This window comes from Crotalus tigris, unplaced genomic scaffold, assembly GCF_016545835.1.
Source record: "Crotalus tigris isolate CLP2741 ecotype Arizona unplaced genomic scaffold, ASM1654583v1 scf7180000017560.2302168, whole genome shotgun sequence".
NCBI classification, from domain to species: Eukaryota; Metazoa; Chordata; class Lepidosauria; order Squamata; family Viperidae; genus Crotalus; species Crotalus tigris.
The window spans coordinates 142,122-165,161 of NW_024096474.1; the positions used below are offsets into that span (position 1 = coordinate 142,122).

General features: G+C 38.3%; 1 protein-coding gene across 3 annotated transcripts in view; it reads right to left on the reverse strand.

The window, feature by feature from the left end:
- Positions 1 to 23,040, reverse strand: part of LEPR (leptin receptor) — a 69,707-nt gene that overhangs the window by 42,551 nt on the left and 4,116 nt on the right. Inside the window, exon 1 of one of the 3 annotated variants that reach the window (XM_039347855.1) lies at positions 18,124 to 18,206. The exons of the other annotated variants lie outside the window; for them this stretch is intronic. The gene's annotated coding sequence lies outside the window, so the exon portion shown is untranslated. Of the gene's footprint in view, positions 1 to 18,123; positions 18,207 to 23,040 lie in introns of those variants that run through there. 3 annotated transcript variants of the gene reach the window in all.

Genomic DNA, 23,040 nt, shown 5'->3' on the forward strand with positions numbered 1-23,040 from the left:
GACGCTCAATGGCAACTTGCAAGCGATTCACAAAGTCTGCATAGGATTCAGTTGCAGTTTGGCGAATGGCAGAAAAAGATTGAATCGGGGTGCCAGACTCATCAACACGAGCCATGGCAGAAAGAACACAAGCATTAATGATAGGAAATGCAAAGGGAGTAAAAGTTTGAGCTTGAGCATTAAGGGTAGCAAAATTGCCTTCTCCAAAGAGTTGTTCTGCTGTCCATTGTGAACCTGGGTGATTAGCTCTCTTTTGTGCCTCTCTTTTATATTCAGATTCAAAGACTACGTATTGTGTTCCGTTAAGAAGCATGCGGAACAGGGAGCTTCCGGTACGGGGCGACGGCGATGGCGGCTAATTCTTAGCCGTCCAGCTGGGAAGGTGTCAGAATCGCGGAGCCCAGCGCGTATCAGCTGGCCCGCGGTTCGCAATTCCCTTCCCGGGCAAAGGGAAGGGATAGAGAACGCAGGAGTAGAGGTAGAACCCCTGAACCCCCTCTGGATTTATTCCTAGAGGGGGTGAAAGGAGTGTTCCCTCGGAGCTCCTGCTGATCTCCGCCTCCCAGCTGTTTTTGCTTCCTTTGAAGCAAAAGAAACCGCCGCCTCTATCTCCGTGAATATAGCGTCTTGGTGAGTAACTTTTAAATGGACAGAGCGGATTAAAGGATTTTTTTATATATAGTTTAGGGTTTTATTTCTTTTTTTTAGTTAGTTTTGGTTAGTTTTGGTTATTTCTCCTTTGTTCTTTTTTTTTGGTACGGAGAGAGGAATTAAGATGGCGTTTTGAAAGTGTCGGAGTTTTTTTTCCTTCTTTGGTTTTTTCTTTACTTTTAAAGGACTGGATTTTAATGATTTTGCTTTTGATATTTTTGCTCTTGGTATTGGATTTTTCCTTTGACTCTTTTCTCTTTTTCTTTTTTGGATTTTTTAAGAGTTATGTTGGTGCTGTTTTTTTGAAAAGAAAAATCTTTTCCTCCTCCCCCTTTCTTGGGGAGAAGGGAAGTGAGAACGGTGTCATATAAAATGGCTTCAAAGAGACAGCTGCCTTTGACAACAACCAAGGTGGTTTCTTCCCCTACAACTCTTACTACACAACCACAACAACAAATTAAACATGTACCACCGGCTCAGCCACCACCCTCCCCTCCTCTGCCAGGCCTGTCAGCACAAGAGGTTAAAGGTATAATGGGGGATGCGATGTCTCAAATGAGAGATGAAATGAAGCAATTTGTTATACAGATTAAATCTGATATTAAATCTGATATTAAAGAAGAGATAAGTGGGATAAAGGGCTTATTAGAAGCTAATAATACCATCTTGCGACAAGATATAGTTGCAGCAGTATCAGGCTTGGCTACGGTGGTGGTGAAGCTGGATGCAAGACTGGAGGAAGTGGAAGATAAAGTTGACTCTTTTGATGATAAAATTCAAGATGTGGAAAGGAAGGTGGAGACTTCACAAGAAGATATTCTTATGTTTCAGTACAGACAGATGGAGTATGCCTTGAGGATTAGAGGCCTCAAGGAAGATATGAATCAAGATTTGATGGAGATGGTGCTTACTGACTTAGCTGTTGCTCTGAATATGGATAAAGGAGAATTACGCAGAGAAGTGGAAAAAATTTATAGAGTCAATTCTTGGATTGCGAAGCAGAAGAATTTGCCCAGAGATGTGGTGATTTATTTTACAAAGAAGTCTCTGCGTAATGAAATTGTACAAACTTTTTATAATAAGAGATTCCAGATTGCTACTCAAGATATTATTATCTTAAAGGAAATCCCATCAAAGATTTTAAGAAACAGGAAAGATTTTTCTTTTCTAGCTAATGAGCTTAAAACCAGATTGATGCCATTCAGATGGGAAATCCCGATGGGTATTGTTCTGAGCCATGCGGGGACACGTTATAGATTGAATACGGTTGACAAAGCCAGAGAGTTTTACAATACGGTCCTGGGTGCAGGCTCAGCTCCATCTGTTCAGAAATCCTTGAGTGGCAAAGAGTCGGAGCAGCAATCTGAGGCATTAGGTTTGGTCTCCGCTGGGATGCTGCAAGCTGAATGGCAACGTCAAACGGAGGTTAAAGAGCAGAGGATGACCCGCGCAGTTTATAGACGTAAAGAGAAGGAGCAACGTAAGAAAGAGACCAAAGAAGCTTCTTCTGAAAGTGCATTGCCGGTGGGAAGAGCAAGACCCAAGAGTTATGCAACACATGCAGCAATGGCAGATCTCAAAGGTGTCTTCTCCGGGCTCCTGGCCAAGGGAGATGGCAAAGTTTCTGACCTGGAATGTTAACGGATTGAATTCTCCTCAGAAAAGGAAAAAAATTTCTTACTATTTGAAGCAACATAACAATGATGTTATTTGTTTACAGGAGACTCATATTTTACTTAAGGATCAGAAATATTTAGTTAATGCTCGTTTGGGATCCCATTTTGTATCTTCTGCTCCTGGCAAAAAGGGGGGAGTTGTTATCTATGTGAAGCAAAATTTGCCAGCTTGTCTGGTAGAATCAGATCCCCAAGGAAGATATGTGATGATTGAACTTGGCTTGTATGGTAAGAAAGTACTTATAGTGGGACTCTATGCACCAAATCAGCAACAGGAACAATTTTATAGGTTGTTACATCAAAAAATAACTTTGCTGGACTATAGATTAATGGGTGATTGGAACGGTGTCTTAGATATACAAAGGGATAAGAAAGGCTCTTCTCCTTTTTTTAAACAAGCAAAATTACCTAAAGCCTTTTTTGACATGAAAGAGGACTGGGAACTAAGGGATTATTGGCGGGAATGTAATCAAGAGGAGAGAGATTTCACCTTTTTCTCAGATAGACACCAATCCTTCTCAAGAATTGACTTTTTTTTTATTACAACGGACTTATATAATAGAGTAAAGAATGTAAAGATTTTTCCTAGGTCGCTGACGGATCATAGTCCAGTTTGGATGGAGCTGATTCAAGAAAAAGAGGAGAGAAGATCCTGGAGAGTGAATGAAAATTATTTAGACAAGAAAAGAATGTTCAAAAGTTAAAGGAGTGTTTAAAGGACTATTTTGCTTTAAATATGTATAAGGGGACTTCAATGTCAATGGTATGGGATGCAGGCAAAGCATTTATGCGTGGCATCTTGATAAAAATGAATAATTGTCATAAGCGAAAGCAGACTCAGAAACGTAAAGAATTGGAAGATGAAATTAAATTAAAAGAAAAGTCTTTGATTTTAAATCCTTCTGATGAAAGTATTAAAGAATCTGTAAAGTTATTAAGGACACAATTTAATATGTTGTTAGCAGATCAAGCTGCAACCAACTTATTGTTTATGAAACAAAATATATTTTGTAATGCTAATAAGCCAGGGAGATGGTTGGCTTACCAGCTAAGAAAGAAACAGAGACAGAGAATAATAGATAAAATAAATTATCAGGGTAAATTAGTTTCTCAGAAGGAATTGATTAAGAAATCTTTTTTGGACTATTATCAAAAATTATATAAATCTACCAATGTTCAAATTTTAGATATAAATAAATACTTAAATGAGGCTAGTTTTCCCAAACTGACAGAGGATCAGAAACAGGAAATTAATGGCTTAATTACTAAGGAGGAAATTGTGTTAGCAATTCAACAATTGAAACTAGGGAAAGCACCGGGTACGGATGGGTTAACAGCTGTTTATTATAAAGCCTTAATGGAGGAGATGACTCAGCCATTAGATGATCTTTTTAATGATATTTTACAGGGTCTAGAGATTCCTCCTTCATGGCGTAGTGCTTTTATATCATTGATTCCAAAAGAGGATCAAGATCTTACTTTACCAAAGAATTATAGGCCTATATCTCTTTTAAATGTGGATTATAAGATATTTGTAAAAATTTTAGTAAATAGGCTCATGAGGGTTGTGCATTATCTTGTGCATAAAGATCAATCTGGGTTTATATCTGGAAGGTATATGAAAAATAATGTTAGACAAATTATTAATTTATTAGAATATTTAGACAAGAACAACCAAGTTTCCGCAGGGCTGATATTTTTAGATGCTGAAAAAGCTTTTGATCAACTGAATTGGCATTTTATGTTAAGAGTAATGGAAGAGATGAATTTTGGTGAAAAGATAGTACAAGCTCTTACGGTAATATATCAAAAACAAACGGCACAACTTATTGTTAATGGAGGGTTGTCAGAGGTTTTTACAATAGAGAAAGGTACCAGGCAGGGATGTCCATTATCACCGTTGTTGTTTGTTTTAACATTGGAAATATTGTTGATCAAAATTCGAGAGTCGCAGGAAATTAAAGGAATAGAAGTTAACAAAAAAGAATACAAGTTAAGAGCTTTTGCGGATGACTTGGTTGTTACTTTGTCGCAACCTACTTATTCTGCAGAAAAGTTACTACAACTGATTCATTATTATGGTGTGGTTTCGGGTTTCAAGATTAATGTTAATAAGACTAAAATTTTACCTTAAAATATGACTAGTCAGGAGAAGCAGACTTTGGTTAATTTGACGGGTTTTGAAATTGTTAATAAGGTAAAATACTTGGGGGTGATGTTATCTGTTTCTAACGCAAAACTATTTAAAAATAACTATGAAAGGTTGTGGGTTAGGGTACAGAAAGACTTGAAGAATTGGGAGAAGTTGCAATTATCCCTCATGGGAAGAATTGCAGTGATAAAAATGAATATTCTACCCAAGTTTCTCTTTTTGTTTCAAATGTTACCGATTTTGAAGAATGAGATTAATCTAAGTGAATGGCAGAAAGGCCTTAATAAATTCATTTGGGCAGGGAAAAAGCCAAGGGTTAAGTTTAAAATTATGCAAGACTTCCGTGAGAGGGGTGGACTCAAGGTACCGAATTTGAAATTATACTATGATGCGGTGGTTCTAACACTAATTAGTGATTGGGTAAATTTGACAAATCCTGAGATACTCCATCTAGAGGGATGGGATTTACTTTTTGGGTGGCATGCCTATTTAATATTTAATAAAAAAATGGATTGGGTCTTTAAAGCTCATATTCTAAGAATTTCTTTACTTAGGACCTGGAGAAAATATTATAAAAGTGATTTTAAAGTACCATTATGGGCTATACCTTGGCATGCGATAGAAGGAATAAAAAGAGGTGCTAAAATGGATATGGTGTCTTATAGACAGCTACTTAGATGGGATGGACAAAACTGGCAGTTAAAATCACGGGAAGAGTTAGCACAAGAGAATATTATTTACTCTTGGTTCCAATATAGGCAACTAGTAGATAGATGGAAGGTGGATTGTAAGGTGGGTTTTCTTAGAGAAGATGAAAATTTTATTAAGCAAGTGAAGGATCAAAGACAAACCCACATTAAGAGGATTTATGGGGTTTTAGTTGAATTGGACTCAGAAACGGAACTAATTAAAGATTGTATGATCAGATGGGCGCAGAACTTTGGTGAGCCAGTTCCATTGGACACCTGGGAAACCATCTGGGTGAGAAATGTCAAATTTACACAAGCACAGAACTTAAGGGAGAATTTTTATAAAATGTTTTATAGATGGCACCTTGATCCACAAAAAATGTCTCTTATGTACCCTGACCTACAACCTAAATGTTGGAGATGTGGTTGTATGGATGCTACTTTTTATCATATTTGGTGGTCGTGTAGAGAGATAAAAGCATTTTGGATCAAGATATGGTGGAATATCCAGAGAATTTTTAGAAGGAGGGTAAAATTTACTCCGCAATTATTTTTGTTGGGTATAGTTACTGATTGTGATACAAAGGAGGTTATATTGATGTTAAATTTGAATACAGCCGCGAGGCTGTTAGTAGGACAATATTGGAAGAAGGAATCTTTGCCTACATTGCAGGAATGGTTTCTTAAAGTGTCTTATTTGGCGGAAATGGCAAAGATTTCGGCTTTTTTAAAGGAACAAACGCAAGAGAAATTTTTTGCTGTTTGGGATAAATGGATAAAATTTATACAATTTAAACTGGATATAAAAAAATATTATATAGCCTTTTCATAATCTTTATTTTTATATATATACATATATACTTTAATGTTATATATATATATATATATATATATATATATTTTACAAATATAATTTTTTAATTGTTTTTTAATTAAGCCTATATTCTGCTCTGGGAAGCTCGGGGGGGAAGGGGGGGTGTTTGGGTGGGGGTTGGGGAAGGGGGGTTTTGTTGTGCAATGTTTAGTTTTTTTTGTATATGTTGTTTTTTGTTTTTGTATTGTTTTGTTCTTTTTGTAAAACTTATAAAACTTTTTAATAAAAAAAAAAAAAGAAGCATGCGGAACAGATCTTTCCAATCTTGAGGCAACATTCGACATGCACTAGCAATTGAATGTATTAGTCCTCTAGTATAGGGACTGGTTATGCCATAATCTTTTGTAGCCTTTTTCAATTCTCTGATCATAGCCAGGGGAAGTGCCTCCCAATCAACTACTAAGCCTGTTGCAGTCTGTTGGTAAGTAACAGGGAACAACTCTGTCTCGGATAGTTCAGAAACGCTTAAATCACCATTGTTTAAAGCCTTTTGAAAAGCACCACGGATGATTCCGGGCCGGGAGAGAGGTGGCAACGTGGCAGGAACAGGAGAGGCTGTAGAATTTGCAGTGGCAGAGGGAGGGTTAAAACCTGCTCCAGGGGGCAAGGGAGTGGCCAACATAACAGACGGATTTTTATACGGTGGAGGATCTAATAAAGGCTGATGAGGCGAGTCAGCATAGGTTTGAATCAGAGTATAGGCAATTTTCCAAAGGCACAAAATCTCTGGGGGGGGCTCTTGGAGACTGATGGAGAACGGTGCCAATTTTCCTCCATGTATCTACTTTTAAAGATCCAGACTCCGGATAGGATGAGCAGTTAGCCCATATGTAAGCAAGCAATTTAACAGCCTCAGATTTAGAAAGGTGACGGGTTAATTTCTGTTCCTGATCAGTAAGATATTTTTTCCTGCCAAGTAGCCTCAGCTCTTCCACATGCTGCTTTTGAGCGTGAGACATTCCACCCCCCATACTTACGAAGAGGAGTCAGTTGCCAGCAACTTTGTCGGGTGCACCAAGCCTATTCCAGGCGATAAGTAAAGGGTCGGCAGGGACGTATCCCTCAGTGGATCACGTCGGGGTCACCAGATGAGGTGGTCTCCCATGGAGAATGAGACACGCACACAGGTATCTCGGGATGGGAGCCCAGAGCTGACTCCAGCACCCTATTTTATTGTTACTAAGGTTTTTACATCACACAGCGTAAGCAAAAGACGTATATAGGGGTGGTTACAATATATCAAATAACAGACACTTTCCAGATGCAAGGCTACAGCAGGTGTTCTTATCAGAGTCTGTCCAAATGGTTGATGAATGCATCCTGTGTCTAGAGCGGTCCGTTTGTTATCTCTGGGGCCCTTGTGGGAGATGTCCATGGGCATTTGTGCAATTAATCCCACAGAGGGACCTGAGCATTTCAGGTATTAAATGGATGGCTTGCTCCTTAACCTTTGCCACTTGAATGTGCAAACGAAGTTCCTCCATACAGTCATTCAAGAAACATTCCTTGCTGATGACTGTGTGCTGCTGGTGCACAAATATAGTGATCTATAGTTGATGCTGAACAAATTCTCAGAAGCTGCTATGCTCTTTAGCCTGACTATCAAATTGAACAAAACTGACAGTCAGTTGAAGTGATTATTGTCATTTGAACAAAACAAAAAGTACTTTACCAGCCAGTGCAAAATACCAAGCCTGTAGAATATCACTGTTGACACCACCCAGCTGACAAATGTAAACAGCTTCAAATATTTGGGAAGCATCATCTTAAGTGATGAGTCTTTGGACAATGAAATTGATTCCAGGATCAGCAAGGCCAACCAGATACTGGGATGGCTATATACGAGAGTGACCAATCAACACAACATTGCTATCACAACAAAGCTAAAATCTACAGAGCTGTGAGTATCTCTTCCTTCCTATATAGTTGTGAGTTCTCAACTCTACTGAAGGCACATCAAACATCTAAGAAATTTTCACATGTATGCTGTCTGCTCCATCTTTGGAATTTGTTGGCAAGACTGTGTCTCCAACCTGGAGGTTTTGGATTGTGTGGAGTCCACCAGCATGTAGTCCCTGATTCTCAGAGCCTTGATGAAATGAGTAAGACATTCATCAGAATGCATGTCTGCCATATGCCTTACCAATTGTTCCATAGTATACTGGAGTCTGTGAAGAGACTGAGGTCGACCATGCAAGCACTAAAAAGACATTGAAAAAGAAACCCTATACCACTGTGATATACAGCCAAGAAATTAGAAGCTGCACTGACAGAATCTGCTGACAGAATCTGCTGATGAGTCTTGTGCTATGGGTGCCATCAAAAACTGAAAACTGTGAGCAATGTAACAAAATAATATCCACACTTAGTACAGCAATGGATTTCCATTGCCCTCATTGTGCTAAACTCTGTGCTTCCAGACAGGAACTCTGTTTCCCTGTCCACAGAAGAACAGCACAACAGAACGTCTTCTTCGAACCCGTCGTATCATATCCTGCCATAATATCAAATGAACATTTCTGAAAAAGATAGTCTTTTAAGAGATTTAGCATAATGTTAAAAGTACAGATATATGTATTACATAATAATATTTCAAATAGCATGAAGGAAAACAAACATTTAAAATTCCAAAAGATGTGCAGTGATGAGATTTGAAAAGGAAAAAAACAATCTGGGCAGATATATAGCATCTGTTGGCACCATCTTAAACCAAATGCATGAAAATATGTGGTTTCCTTAAGATATTGCCATCAGGTGCAATGGGAATGTCCACACATACTCCCAGTGACTTTTTCTTTTGGACTGTTGAATAGCTTTGGACTATTAAACAAACTTTCCAATGATGTGCTTTACAGTGCAGTCTTGGAACAGTAAAAATTCTTATTGATAAAACACATAATGGATAGAATATGTTGCTCAAATTCATATTCACAACACTTTTGTTATTTCGCTTTAAAAATATGTTTAAAAGTGTACAGAAGAGCACAATCAATGACTGCTATTATAACAACAAATTCACATACATGGCAACACCAGCATCCACATACATGGCAACACCAGCATCCAGTGGCCACACCATCATCCACAGGGACTGAGGTCAAAAAAAGTAATTTGCAGCAGTGTGATGGAAGCATTGTTCTTTTCTATGGGCTGACCCAGTGCTTTGATCCAAAACTTAATCTTTCTTAACTTCCTCTCCCCAGAGAGGAAAATGAACATTCAGGGAGATTACTCAACTTCTGTTTAGTTTCCCTAAGTTTTGATGGTTTCCACAAATTATCAACATTTATAAAACTGCTGATGGAGGTACTGTCATCCTACCTCTTTATATTAGGCAGATTCTCTTATAGAAGTATCTACCATACAAAAGTATCATGGAATAGGTGAGTGTGAAAATATCCTAAAATATGGAAAAATAATTTTCAAAAATCACATCTGCTTAACAAAATCAAAATTTGTGTTAATTTCATTAAAAAACAGCTACTTTAAAAAGTTGCAGATGGATGTACATTCATACTGTAGTGTGCTCTATAACAGTATTTCCATATTATTTCTAAGGTGCTGCACAGTCCTATTCTTTATTACTTTAAAAGCTTAAATAATTTATAGAATCAGTTATGTGTCAAAGAGCGACAAAAGCCTAACTGTAATAATTCATATTTGTGCCATGGAGTGTTTAATGAATTGTTGTTGTTGTTAATTGCGAAGTCGTGTCCGACCCATCGCGACCCCATGGACAACGTTCCTCCAGGTCTTCCTGTCCTCTACCATCTTCTGGAGTCCATTTAAATTCACACCTACTGCTTCAGTGATTCCATCTCATTCTCTGTCGTCCCCTTCTTCTATTGCCCTCAATCTTTCCCAGCATTAGGCCCTGCTCCAGTGAGTCCTTCCTTCTCATTAGGTGGCCAAAGTATTTGAGTTTCAACTTCAGGATCTGGCCTTCTAAAGAGCAGTCGGGGTTGATCTCTTCTAGGACTGACCGGTTTGAACGCCTTGCAGTCCAAGGGACTCGCAGGGGTCTTCTCCAGCACCATAGTTCAAAGGCCTCAATTCTTTGGCGCTCAGCCTTTCTTATGGTCCAACTTTCACAGCCATACATTGCAACTGGGAAAACCATGGCCTGGACTATACGCACTTTTGTTGGCAGGGTGATGTCTCTGCTTTTTAGTATGCTGTCTAAATTTGCCATAGCTTTCCTCCCCAAGAGCAAGCGTCTTTTAATTTCTTGGCTGCAGTCCCCATCTGAGGTGATCTTGGAGCCCAGAAAAATAACATCTGTCACTACCTCCATTTCTTCCCCATCTATTTGCCAGGAATTGAGAGGGCCGGATGCCATGATTTTGGTTTTCTTAATGTTGAGTTTCAAGCCAACCTTTGCACTCTCCTTCTTCACCCGCATCAAGAGGCTCTTTAGTTCCTCTTCACTTTCTACCATTAGCGTGGTATCATCTGCATATCTTAGGTTGTTGATATTTCTCCTGGCAATCTTAATTCCAACTTTTGTTTCATCTAGCCCTGCCTTTCTCATGATGTGCTCTGCATATAAGTTAAATAGGCAGGGCAACAGTATACAGCCTTGCCGGACTCCTTTTCCAATTTTGAACCAATCAGTGGTTCCGTGTCCAGTTCTCACTGTTGCTTCTTGACCCGCATATAGGTTTCTCAAGAGACAAATAGATGGTCTGGTACTCCCATCTCTTTAAGAACTTGCCACAATTTGTTGTGATCCACACAATAAAAGGCTTTAGCATAGTCAATGAAGCAGAAGTAGATGTTTTTCTGGAACTCCCTAGCTTTTTCCATGATCCAACATATGTTGGCAATTTGATCTCTAGTTCCTTTGCCTCTTCGAAATCCTGCCTGTACTTCTGGTAGTTCTCGATCCACATACTGCTGGAGTCTAGCTTGTAGGATTTTAAGCATAACTTTACTAGCATGTGAAATTAGTGCAATGGTGCGATAGTTTGAACATTCTTTGGCATTGTCTTTCTTTGGAATTGGAATGTAAACTGACCTTTTCCAATCCTGTGGCCATTGTTGAGTTTTCCAAATTTGCAGGCAAATTGAGTGTAGCACTTTTACTGCATCGTCTTTTAAGATTTTGAATAGCTCAGCTGGAATACTGTCATCTCCACTAGCTTTGTTGTTGCTCAGATTTTCTAAGGCCCATTTCACTTCACATTCTAGGATGTCTGGTTCGAAGTCAGTGACCATCTCATTGTGGTTATCTGGGACATTAAGCTTATTCTTGTATAGTTCTTCTGTGTAGTTTTGCCATCTCTTCTTAATCTCTTCTGCCTCTGTTAGGTCCCTGCCATTTTGGTCCTTTATCATGCCCATCTTTGCATGAACGTTCCCTTCATATCTCCAATTTTCTTGAAGAGATCTCTGGTCCTCCCTATTCTGTTGTTTTCTTCTATTTCTTTGCACTGTTCATTTAAGAAGGCATTCTTATCTCTTCTAGCTATTCTCTGGAATTCTGCATTCAATTGGGTGTATCTTTCTCTTTCTCCTTGCCTTTCACTTCCCTTCTTTCCTCAGCTATTTGCAAAGCTTCCTCAGACAGCCATTTTGCTTTCTTGCATTTCTTTTTCTTTGGGATGGTTTTAGTTGCTACCTCCTGTACAATGTTGCAAACTTCCATCCATAGTTCTTCAGGCACTCTGTCTATCAGATCTAATTCCTTAAATCTATTTGTCACCTCTACTGTATATTCATCAGGAATATGATTTAGTTCATACCTGAGTGGCCTAGTGCTTTTCCCTACTTTTTCAATTTAAGCCTAAATTTTGCAATGAGAAGCTCATAATCTGAGCCACAGTCAGCTCCTGGTCTTGTTTTTACTGACTGTATAGAGCTTCTCCATCTTTGGCTGCAGAGCACATAGTCAATCTGATTTCTATGTTGACCGTCTGGTGATGTCCATGTGTAGAGCCGTCTCTTGGGTTGTTGGAAAAGAGTGTTTGTTATGACCATCGTATTCTCTTGACAAAATTCTATTAGCCTGTGCCCTGCTTCATTTTGTACTCCAAGGCCAAACTTGCCTGTTATTCCGGTTATCTTTTGGCTTCCTACCTTAGCATTCCAATCCCCCATGATGATAAGGACATCATTTTTGGGTGTTAATTCTATAAGGTTCTGTAGGGCTTCATAGAACTGGTCAATTTCATCCTCTTCAGCACCAGTGGTTGGGGCATAGATTTGGACTATTGTGATACTGAATGATTTGCTTTGGATTTGAATTGAGATCATTCTGTCATTTTGGAGATTGTATCCCAGTATTGCTTTTCCTATTTTTTTATTGACTATGAAGGCTACTCCATTTCTTCTGAGGGATTCTTGCCCACAGTAGTATACCTGATGGTCATCTGAGTTAAATTCACCCATTCCTGTCCATTTTAGTTTGCTGATTCCTAAGATGTCGATGTTCAGTCTTGTCATCTCTTTTTTGACTACGTCTAGCTTGCCTTGATTCATGGATCTTACATTCCAGGTTCCTATGGAGAAAAAAATCTTTACAGCATCGGACTTTCCTTTCACCACCAGATATATCCACAGCTGAGCGTCCTTTCGGCTTTGGCCCAGTCGCTTCATTCTTTCTGGCACTACTAGTACTAGCTCTCTGCTCTTCCCCAGTAGCATATTGGACACCTTCCGTCCTGAGGGGCTCATCTTCCAGCGTCATATCTTTTTGCCTTTTAGTACTGTCCATGGGGTTTTCATGGCAAAGATACTGGAGTGGTTTGCCATTTCCTTCTCCAGTGGATCACATTTTGTCAGAATTCTCTCTATGACCTGTCCATCTTGGGTGGCCCTGCACGGCATAGCTTATAGCTTCATTGAGTTACACAACCCCCTTCGCCACGACAAGGCAGTAATCCATAAAGGGGTTTGATGAATAGCATACAATAACTCTGGGCTGAAAAATGGAGTATAAAAAATTCAGAATATCTTAATGTATGGATATTACATAAGATAGAGACAAGAAAATGGTCAAATCTCTAGGCTATCAAATCTAAGCCTAACAAATTGTAAAGTCTTGAACTATCCACTTCTTTCTTAGTCCTAATATAAGAAAGTACAGGACAAGATTACAGTATATATGTGTGTGTGTGTGTGTGTGCGCACACACTTATACAGAAAAAACTTTTAATACATCCAATTCAACTTTTTATTCCAAAGAGTTTGCAGCTGAAGAGCTTTCAAAGTTTTTTTTTTTTTTTTTTGTGGATAGTTGTCAAAAGCTATCTGCCTTCCATTAAAAATAAAGGCAGCTCTTTTCTGGAGAGATTTAGGGGACCTGATATCATGTATTGTTTGGATTTTAAATTGTAGTTATGATCTTATTTATTGTTGTTGTTTATGCTTATTTGTGGGAACCACTGAGAACCTCAGTGATTTTGGCAGAACATGAATTTGTTTAATAAATAAATAAAACAATCAAATTGGAAATAGTTCTGAAAATAGGGAGTTTGAACTCCATTGCCACATGGGGAGGAACAGAAATGGAACAGAAGCCTAAATTACAAAAAGAAAGAATAAAAAGGGTGAAATGAGTAAATCATACCTGCCTCCTGTGAAATAAAATGACAGCAAATTTATTTTACTCAAATAGGTAACAGATCCTTTTAGCTTTGTTGAAGAAATTTAAGGCCTATATGACATCATCTGATCCAAAGGGCATTTAATCAGCATTACATGAGTTTCAGAATAATCACAAAATGTTTCTGGTTTCATTTCATTTTGGAGATGTCAGATAATTTAAAGTTCAAGTTATTTAAAGAACACATCTCCTCCTGCTTAACCTTGGTTTATATTCATTGTCAACTTTAGATTACAGGTTCCTTGAGTTAGTGGCATCATTTTCATGCTTATACCAAATGGGTCATATACATTATGCCTATATAAAAATAATGCATATATTAGAATCTAGAATTCTTAAAATCAACAACATCAATAAGCATTTTCTGAAACCTCAAATAATGCATTTGCTGACAATTTAGTTTTCAGGAAGCTATTATTTTCCCTTAAATCTTTCAGCCAAACTTCTGTCATGTTAGGGACAAATATAGGAATTATGTCAACACACTGTTTGTTGGTGGTGTTTCCACAGATTCTGAGACAGTGATTGTTAAAAAAAACTACACGGGAACATGTGCTAAAGATTATAACCTTAATTAAATAACTGATTAAATCGGAATTCTTAATCTTCTAATGATAAGAATATCAAGACAATACAAAAGAGAGATCTCCACCAAAAACTTTCAATTTGCAAGTGAAATAAAAATACCTGTCCATTATGGTCATAAGTCACAATAGTTGTAGAGCGGATCATCACATGGAGTCCCTGTGGATTTTACTCCACTAGTCGTTGCTGACTCTAGGGGGCAGTGCTCATCTCCATTTCAATGCCATTGAGCCAGCACTGTCCAAAGGTATTTCTATGGTCATGTAGCCAGTACATGGTGGAGCACTGTTACTTTCCCTTCAAAGTGGTACCTATTTATCTACTCAGATTTGCATGCTTTCAAACTGCTAGGTTGGCAGGAGCTGAGATGAGGATGGGAGCTCACCCTGTTGCATAGAACTCAGGCCTCAAAGCTGGGCTGTCAGCTTTCCAGCTGACAAGCCCAGGGTCTAACTGCTGAGCCACTGCGCTGCCCTGGTCATTACATGATTAATCCAATTTTATGAGCTTTCTTGTGGTTAGTCATTAAGCAAATTACTATGGTCATTATATGAATCTGTGGTAGTTAAGCAAACCCATTCTTCGCTATGGGGTGTTTCTGCCAAAAACTGGAAGTAAATGCAAATTATGAGCTGTGGTGGCGCAGTGGTTAGAATACAGTATTGCAAGCTAATTCTGCGCACAGCCAGGAGTTCAATCTTGACCAGCTCAAGGTTGGCTCAACCTTCCATTAAAATGACGACCCAGATTGTTGGGGGCAATATGCAAATAATGCTAACATTGTAAACTGCTCAGGCAGTATTGTAAAGCACTATGGGGTAGTTGTATATAAGTTTAAGTGCTATTGCTAAAAACATCATAAATTTTGCTCACAGTTGTAAGATGCTCCAAATGGCCATAAAACAGCACTACTTGCCATATGTCCCAATTGCAATCATGTGGCTGCTACAGGCCCCTAGCCATCAGAACTTTGGAGCCGTATCATAAGTATTCTTTTGGGAGAGTCCATGTATCTGGAATTGTCTGTCTGTCTGTCTCTCTCTCTCTCTGTGTCTATATATGTACCGAATATGCCAGCGTATTAGGCGACCCGGCGTATAAGACGACCCCCGTCTTTATAGCCGGGCCGCATTCCTAGAACATCGTCTTATACGCCGGAAACTACCAGTATTTCCGGCGTATAAGATGACTCGGCGTATAAGACGACCCCCGTCTTTGGCGCCGATTTCAGCGCTCGCGGAAGTCGTCTTATACGCTAGCATTTACGGTAAGTTTTTATAATGAAAGTAACTTTTTCTCTCTTCAGAGAAGTCTGATCTTATGAAAGGTATTTTATTTGTTTTCCCCAACAGAGCCATAAGGGTTTTTAATTTACAATTTGGTTATTGAGACTTGAACAGAACCAAAAGGATGTCAACATTTTAAATCTTTAAAAAATTATATTCAGAACAAAACTATCGAATATCAGCAAATAAATATTAGAAAATGAAAAAGACTTTGATGGTTTGAATGAATTTTTAACAGGTTGCAGTGATTTAATGTGTCATGCATTATCATTGCCTTGAATCCCCAACATAATATTTTAGAAAAGCTAAAATAAAATTAACTTCAAATTAATCTGCATTTTAATTTGCAAAAATGAAAATACTTTGGAGGATATTAGTACATGAAAATAAATAACCTACTAACGCCTAGATGTCCTTTCATGTTACAAACAGCTCAGAGGATGGGGGTGAGTGGCACAGTATTGTACCTGATCATGGTGAAGTAAGCCTGGAGGCTGTGAGGATCTGGATGGGAAACAGCAGGCTTCAGCTGAACCATGGCAAGGCTGAGTGGATTTGAGTTTTGGAACCTTCTTGTTCTAGGACTATCTTTGGTGCTGGATAGAGTGATACTGCCTCAGACAGACCCACTGAGCCTGTCTGAACTCACAATTCGTGCCCCAGAAGCAGGTGGCAGTCATGGCTTGGAGGGCCTTGCAACTTCATCTTATGTGCTAGTTGCACCTGTTTCTACATGGGGAGGCTTTAGATATGGTCACTCATGTATAGTTGCCTCCAGATTGGAATATTGTAATAGGGTTGTTCTTGAAGAGTATCCAGAAGCTTTAACTGGTATGACATGCAGTAGTGTGGGCACTCTAAAGTGGCATGTATTGCAAGCTGCCAACTTGTTTCCAGGTGCAATTCAAGGTGATGGTTTTGAGGCTACGCTATCTGAGCAGCTATCCCTGTAGATCTGGCAGGGCGAACATGCCACAAGTACCATCTGCAAGACACCTATATTTGATGGGTCCCAGCAGGAATACCTACTCTACTGTAGCACATGCCTTATAGAACATTCCCCGCCTCCCAAAGTCAGATTAGTTCCATCTCTATTGATCTTTCCCTCAAGACCTGGTTATGTCATCAAGATTTGGGATCCCAGGGAACTGGTGACATTTTTAAGGTGGCTGCCCTATTTTGGATAATGTGGTTGATATACTTTCTCTTTCCGTTTATCGCTTTTATACTTTTTAATAATATTTTAATTTTTAATAATGAGAGTTTGTATTTTATGATGATTGTTTTCATAATGATTATTTTGTTGTTATTATTTTATTTGGTTGTTGGACACTATCCAGAGTCATTTCTGGTGAGATGGGCAGCTATATAAATTTAATAAATTAATTAAAAGCTGTATACCTTTGTATCCAGTGAAAGAATATAAATACTTTCATACAATTGTGCTAACCAATTATTTCTGCTAAGTTTAAATAAAATAATTGTTTTTAAAATTATTTTTGCAGGATCCAGTCTGGGTCAGTCACTGGAACCAGAGATTTTGTGTTCCGAGCTTTCAGATCCCTGCTGGAGCCCATCTTCAGGACAGACAGGGAGGAAGCTAACCACCAGATTGCAAGAACACAACTGAGGGGTCAGATGAGAGGACCCGAATTCATTGGTAGCCTCACACTGCAATGAACAAGGACACACAATCAATTTTGAAGCTACTAAGATTGTTGGATGAGTGGGCACAAAAACAGCCAGGGAAATGATGGAAGCCTGGGAAACAGGTCCCTCATCAATCATCAGGAGTGCTGATTTACCACCAGCCTATCAAGTACTTAGAAGGCGAGAGCTGGGCAAAACAAGTAAATGACAGCTAACGTCTTAAAAGCCAGCCATCAACACATCCCAATCAACATCTAAAAAACTATATACAACAGGCAATATAAATACCCCATACAGAACAGTGCACACTCTACTAGAGAGAAGTTCCCTGAAGATGGGCTCCAGCACAAGAAGTCCGAAAGCTCAGAAGACAAAAACTCTGGTCCTGGTGACCGACCCAGATTGGATCCTGCGACATTACCCTGGGTCACGTCTATTTGCCTTCATTCGTGAAAACTATTTTTTTAAAGCACAAAAACCAGAGCAGCACTTTCTCAAAGGACATTACCCACAATCAAATGCAAACTTTACAGGGGCAAGAATATGTTTAGCAATCAATTTCCAGCAAAACTACAGTATTATGTTTTCATTTACCTACAGCTTATGAAATAAATATATTAACAGCTGCTAGCTAATATGGATTGGCAACATGGTAATGTGAGTATCTAAGCTATCATGAAAAACAAATTGTATGTCACAGCTGTTTTTCAATATTAAATAGATAATTCTGAAACATAAAATCCTACTCCTAATACATGTGGGAGTGTGTTGTTTTATTTCTTTGGAAACTGGGAGTCACTCCAGACTTCCAAGAATTAGACTGTTCCATATTATTAGCTTTCCCCCTCTCTCTGGCAAAACATAACAAAAAGTATTCAGAATGAGTGAAAAGACCTTTGAAAGTTTAAAAAAAAAATTGTAATAGTTAGAAAGCTTGATTCTGTTTTACTATACCTGATATGTCTTGCCAATAGTTTAATCTTTGCCTTATTTGGTCTTGAGAACCTGAAACAATGTCAGCTTCCAGAGGGGCAAAGGAAATAACAAAACAAGTGTCACAACATCACAATGCAAATTCTGCTCCTCACATAATTGATTCCAACCTATATAAAAGGGCGATGATCTCATCATGCCATCACAATGCATGTTTCATCACTTTAGTGCCATCATGGCTAGCTGCAGACATTTATAAACCAGGGTAAACATAAACACTAAAAGCAAATTCACAACATGATCAAAAGGCATCATTCAGGCTGAATAGCTTCTATTTATTATATTTAGAAGACCATTCAATTCCGTAAATATTTTGCGTGGTGTGCAACTTTAATCATTGTAAACTTACTACTTGGTACATAATTATAATCTTTATTAATTATATAATAAAATAACATAAAAACCCATTCAAACTAATAGAAGGAATTCTATCAGGCCTTATTGCCACTCTAGCCCAAGCTCCTGGGGAAATGGCCAAATTTTTAAGCGCTAAGGTTGCTGTGTGGGAACCATTTGGGTCTTTTGTAGAGGGGAAGGATCCAGAAGAGTTGTAGCTCTCAGTTTGAGCACACAACATTGTTTAATCTAGGACAACGCTGGCTGTGGAATTCTGGGAGTTGAAGTCCACATGCCTTAAAATTGTCAAGTTTGGGAAACACTGATCTAGGAGAACCGAAACACACCCATTTTGCTTGATCATAAATCAGGCAGAAATTATTGGACATAAAAGTCTATGATTTAAAATGTCATGTATCCGACTGGATTACTTCTGATTAAAAAAAACCAATCAATTCTTGGTGATTCTGGAGATTTGGATCTGACAGTCACGTCTGCAAGAAAAGGTCAAAAAAGTCAATATGGCAGGTGTAACATCAATACGAGCATAAACAGGGTGGGAATTTAACTGCCTTGAAAGGACCATCATCTTCACTTTTCAACCTCCCACAACGATGCCGCTAATCACTTGTTTCTTAAGAAACAATTGAGCCAGGTTGTCTTTATGCCAAATTACAGCATAAATTCAAACTCACCATTCATCCATTTCATGTAGTATTTGTGGAACTGCAGTGCTAAATATGAAATATTATACAATATTCCATAACAGTATGAAATATTGTTAAAATCAGCTGTATCCAATGATGCTTTAATACTCTTAATTAATCAGTCAAAGGCTTGAATCCAAAGTCTGTTTTAGGTCTAGGAGCTTAGGCTTGTTCATTTGATTTTATTAATAACATTTGTGTTTCAACAACAGATCTTCATGCCAAATGGAAAACAGCTTTATAATTCTCTTTGCTTCAAAAACGGTTTGCTATACAGTAGATTCTGTTTGAGAAATATATAATCCATTTCTCACTGGGTATGCAAAATTCTACCATTACAGTAGAGTTGGGTGGTTAATACATTTGAAAAATAAATAAACAATCAAACAAATATAGTGTATTTAAGATTTAAATTTAAGGTTTAATTAAATTCTTTTTCTTCTCTGTAAAATTGCTTTCTAGTAATCATTAATTGCTGCATTTCCATTTTCTCTTAGTGTCTGGAACTTGTGACCTTGATTCATTAAGCCATAATTATCTCTTGGTTTAATTTATTCTTATAAACATCATAAAGAGTTAATAAAGAAAACTTTAGAGATTTTTTTCTCTATAACTTTATCATTAGGCTTGGGAAGCCACTTTTGAAATTAAGAGAACTTTCAAAAAGTGGCACAGTAAAATGCAGAATAATATACTATATACAACAATAATCAGTTAATCAAAGAAAATGGAAATGCACTGATTTACTTGCAAATCTGTTTCTTTGCATTAAGAAGTTGTTCAGATCCATGTTAGCCATGATAGCAAATTATGTTATAGAATGTATTTATTAATAATTTATTTCATGTGATTTATATACTCTCCCAGGTGTAGTTGTTGCTTTGTTGTTTTTGTGCCTTCAAAGTCAGTGTTGACTCATGGCTGCTGCCTGGAATAATCCCTGAGGTTTTCCTGGCAAGATTTCAGAAGTGATTTACCATTGCCTGTTTCCTAGGGCTGAGAGAGATTGAATGGCCCAAAATCACCCACCTGTCTTCATACCAAAGGAGGTATTAGAACTCACAGTTCCCAAGTTTTTTTTTTAGGCTGAGCTTAACCACTGCACCAAACTGGCTCCCAGATGTAGACTCAACAATACAAACACAACATCAACTAACCCTAAATTTAACCCTAATCATCCAACAAGCTCCTTATGTCCAAAGGAAAAGAATAATCTTCACCTAATGGATAGCAAGAAAGAAGCTATTCTAATTTCAAGGCACAGAGTTTACAAGAACATGAACCATAAAGTTGCTTATCAGTGCTTTTATTTTTACCCAGAAATTTATTGATGACCAATGCAGCTCTCACAATATCAATGTTATTTGACTAAAGTTACTACAGCCAATCATCAAGGGGATAGTTGGATCAATTTTATTTATTTATTTCTAAAATTTATATGCATAATAAAAATGCATTTATATGCATTTATATTTTAATTTTCAGTTAACCTTAAAAACAATAATCTAGAACATACTTCAGTAATTCATCCGTAAGGATGAAAACAACACAGACAACTATTCATTCAATGAAGAATCTACTAATTCTCAAATCTTATCAGATGGAGCTTGTTGTCTCAGGCAGTTCAAACCAGTCAGAAAGCTAGGGATCCAGCTTATAAGTGACTGGGCTTTTATGCCTGTGATCATGGACCTGTTTCATTTCTTTAGAAAATGTATTCATCATTTTATAGCTAACATCTCTTAATGTGCTATACAATAAAGTATCATGAAATCCAAAATCCATATAAATCTGGACAAAAGAAGCATAATAAAGCAGCACACAAGAAAGCAGAAATCAATTACAACTAAAACAGGAATCACAAGACTATTTAAAACTGTCATAGATATAACATTATTTTACACAATAGCAATAAATAAATATATATCTCTGGGAAAGAGGAGCAGGGATCTAATATACTTGATGATAGTATTCACAGTGCTTTAGCATGGAAGGACATCAGTGCAAGACCTCTAGTGATAATCTCAGGGCATGGATAGGAATATACAAGGCATTCCTTCAAATACTCAGTCTCCAAGCAATTAAGAGATTTATTAATACCAATAACTTAAATTAGTCTTTAAATTATAAAGGCTGGGACCAAATGAAGATCATATATCAGTAATATAAGATGATCCTGATACCCAAATTCATGCCATTATTCAGTTGCCATATTTTGATCTAACTGAAGTGCCCAAACCATGTACTGTGTGGCAAAAGATACCTATTAAGTTGGTGAAAAGCATTCCAGACCAAGTAATATTCTTGTGCTTTAAATAACAGAAATGGATCCATGTGCATACCCCTACCCAGACACTAAAGAAGATTCTAACCTTTGAACATCATTCATCCAGATACACAAACTCCATACAAGCTGTGCCTCTATTTTCCTGTGTGATTCTTTAGTGTATTGGACATTGTCAAGATCATTTCCATAAACAGCATTTTCACTGCCTTACCTGGGTGATAAAAACAAAGCTGGATTTGTTTATCAGCATACTGATGGCACTGCAATGTATTTTTTCAAAAGATAATCTTAAGGTGACCAACCATCCTCCTTTAGGGAGGACAGTCCTCCTTTTTTAAGTTCTGTCCTCCCTCGAAAAGTGTCCTCCTACATGTCCTCCTTTTAGATATTTGAAGACTAATCTGCAGGGCTTTTTCTTCTCATAGAACGCTCAGAACGGCGTTTCGGCACCTTTTTTTGATGGTTTTTTTTTCAACTTTTGCATGAGCTGTGCTACTCCCCCTATTGGCTTTTGAAAGCCAATAGGAATTGTTGCTGAGCGCACCAAAACACCTGGCCGGCAAACTTTGCACATGTAAATTGTCTGCAGCGAAGGCAAATTGGCAGGAACTTTGCACTCCTCCCTGCTATCCAACTACACCATCTCCTAGTTAGTCCCAAAGATACCTGGAGGAGACAGGAGCGGTGACACCACGGTAACTTTCTCTTGATCTTTGGCCCTGCTAGGGCAATAATGGCTGCGGGCGCAAGAGGCAGAGGCAGCGGGGCTGCTGCGGGCGGGGGTGTGAGGAGCGGCGGTGGCCGGCTGCCCCCCATGCTGTGGGAGCCGTGGGGCCTGCTCTACACAGGGCTGTGCAGGGTGGGTGGTGGTGCTGGCGGGGTGACTGCAGGCGGAGTGTGTTGATGGCAGGCTGCCCCCTGGGGCTGGAGCCGGCACAGCTGGTGCTTTGGGAGCCACGGGGCCCACTCTACACGGCGGGGCCGCAGTGCTGGCAGGGCAGCTAACGGCGGGGGCATGGCATAATTACAATATAAAATGTTATTGTTACAAATGTTTTTTATTATGCATTTATCATATTATAGTGTATTCTATATTATTGTTGTAATGAATAAAATGTTTCTTTTATTTACGATATTTTTTCTTCAATTTATTTGTTCTCTCCTTTTCATTGTAAAAAAGTTGGTCACCTTAATAATCTAAGCTTTTCATGTATATTTTATGTAGCATAAAGGGTGAGTGAAATAATGAAGGCCCACAGAGTATTAAAAAAAACATAGGGAGGGAGCTTAGATGCTGTTCTACAAATATGCAAATTGTTAAACAGAATAGAGATGAGATGAAATCTTAAAAGTTTTGAAATGCATACCAGGAATTCTCCAGTATCACCTTCTGGAAGCAGTCATCTAAGGTTAAAGAGAACAACTATACAGATGCATTGCCAAAATTTAATTCTGGCAAGCCCTTCAGAAAAAATTGATAGATGATGGCATCAAAAGCCATTAAGAGTCCAGGAGTCCAGTTCAACCAGGATCAGCCACCACCCACTT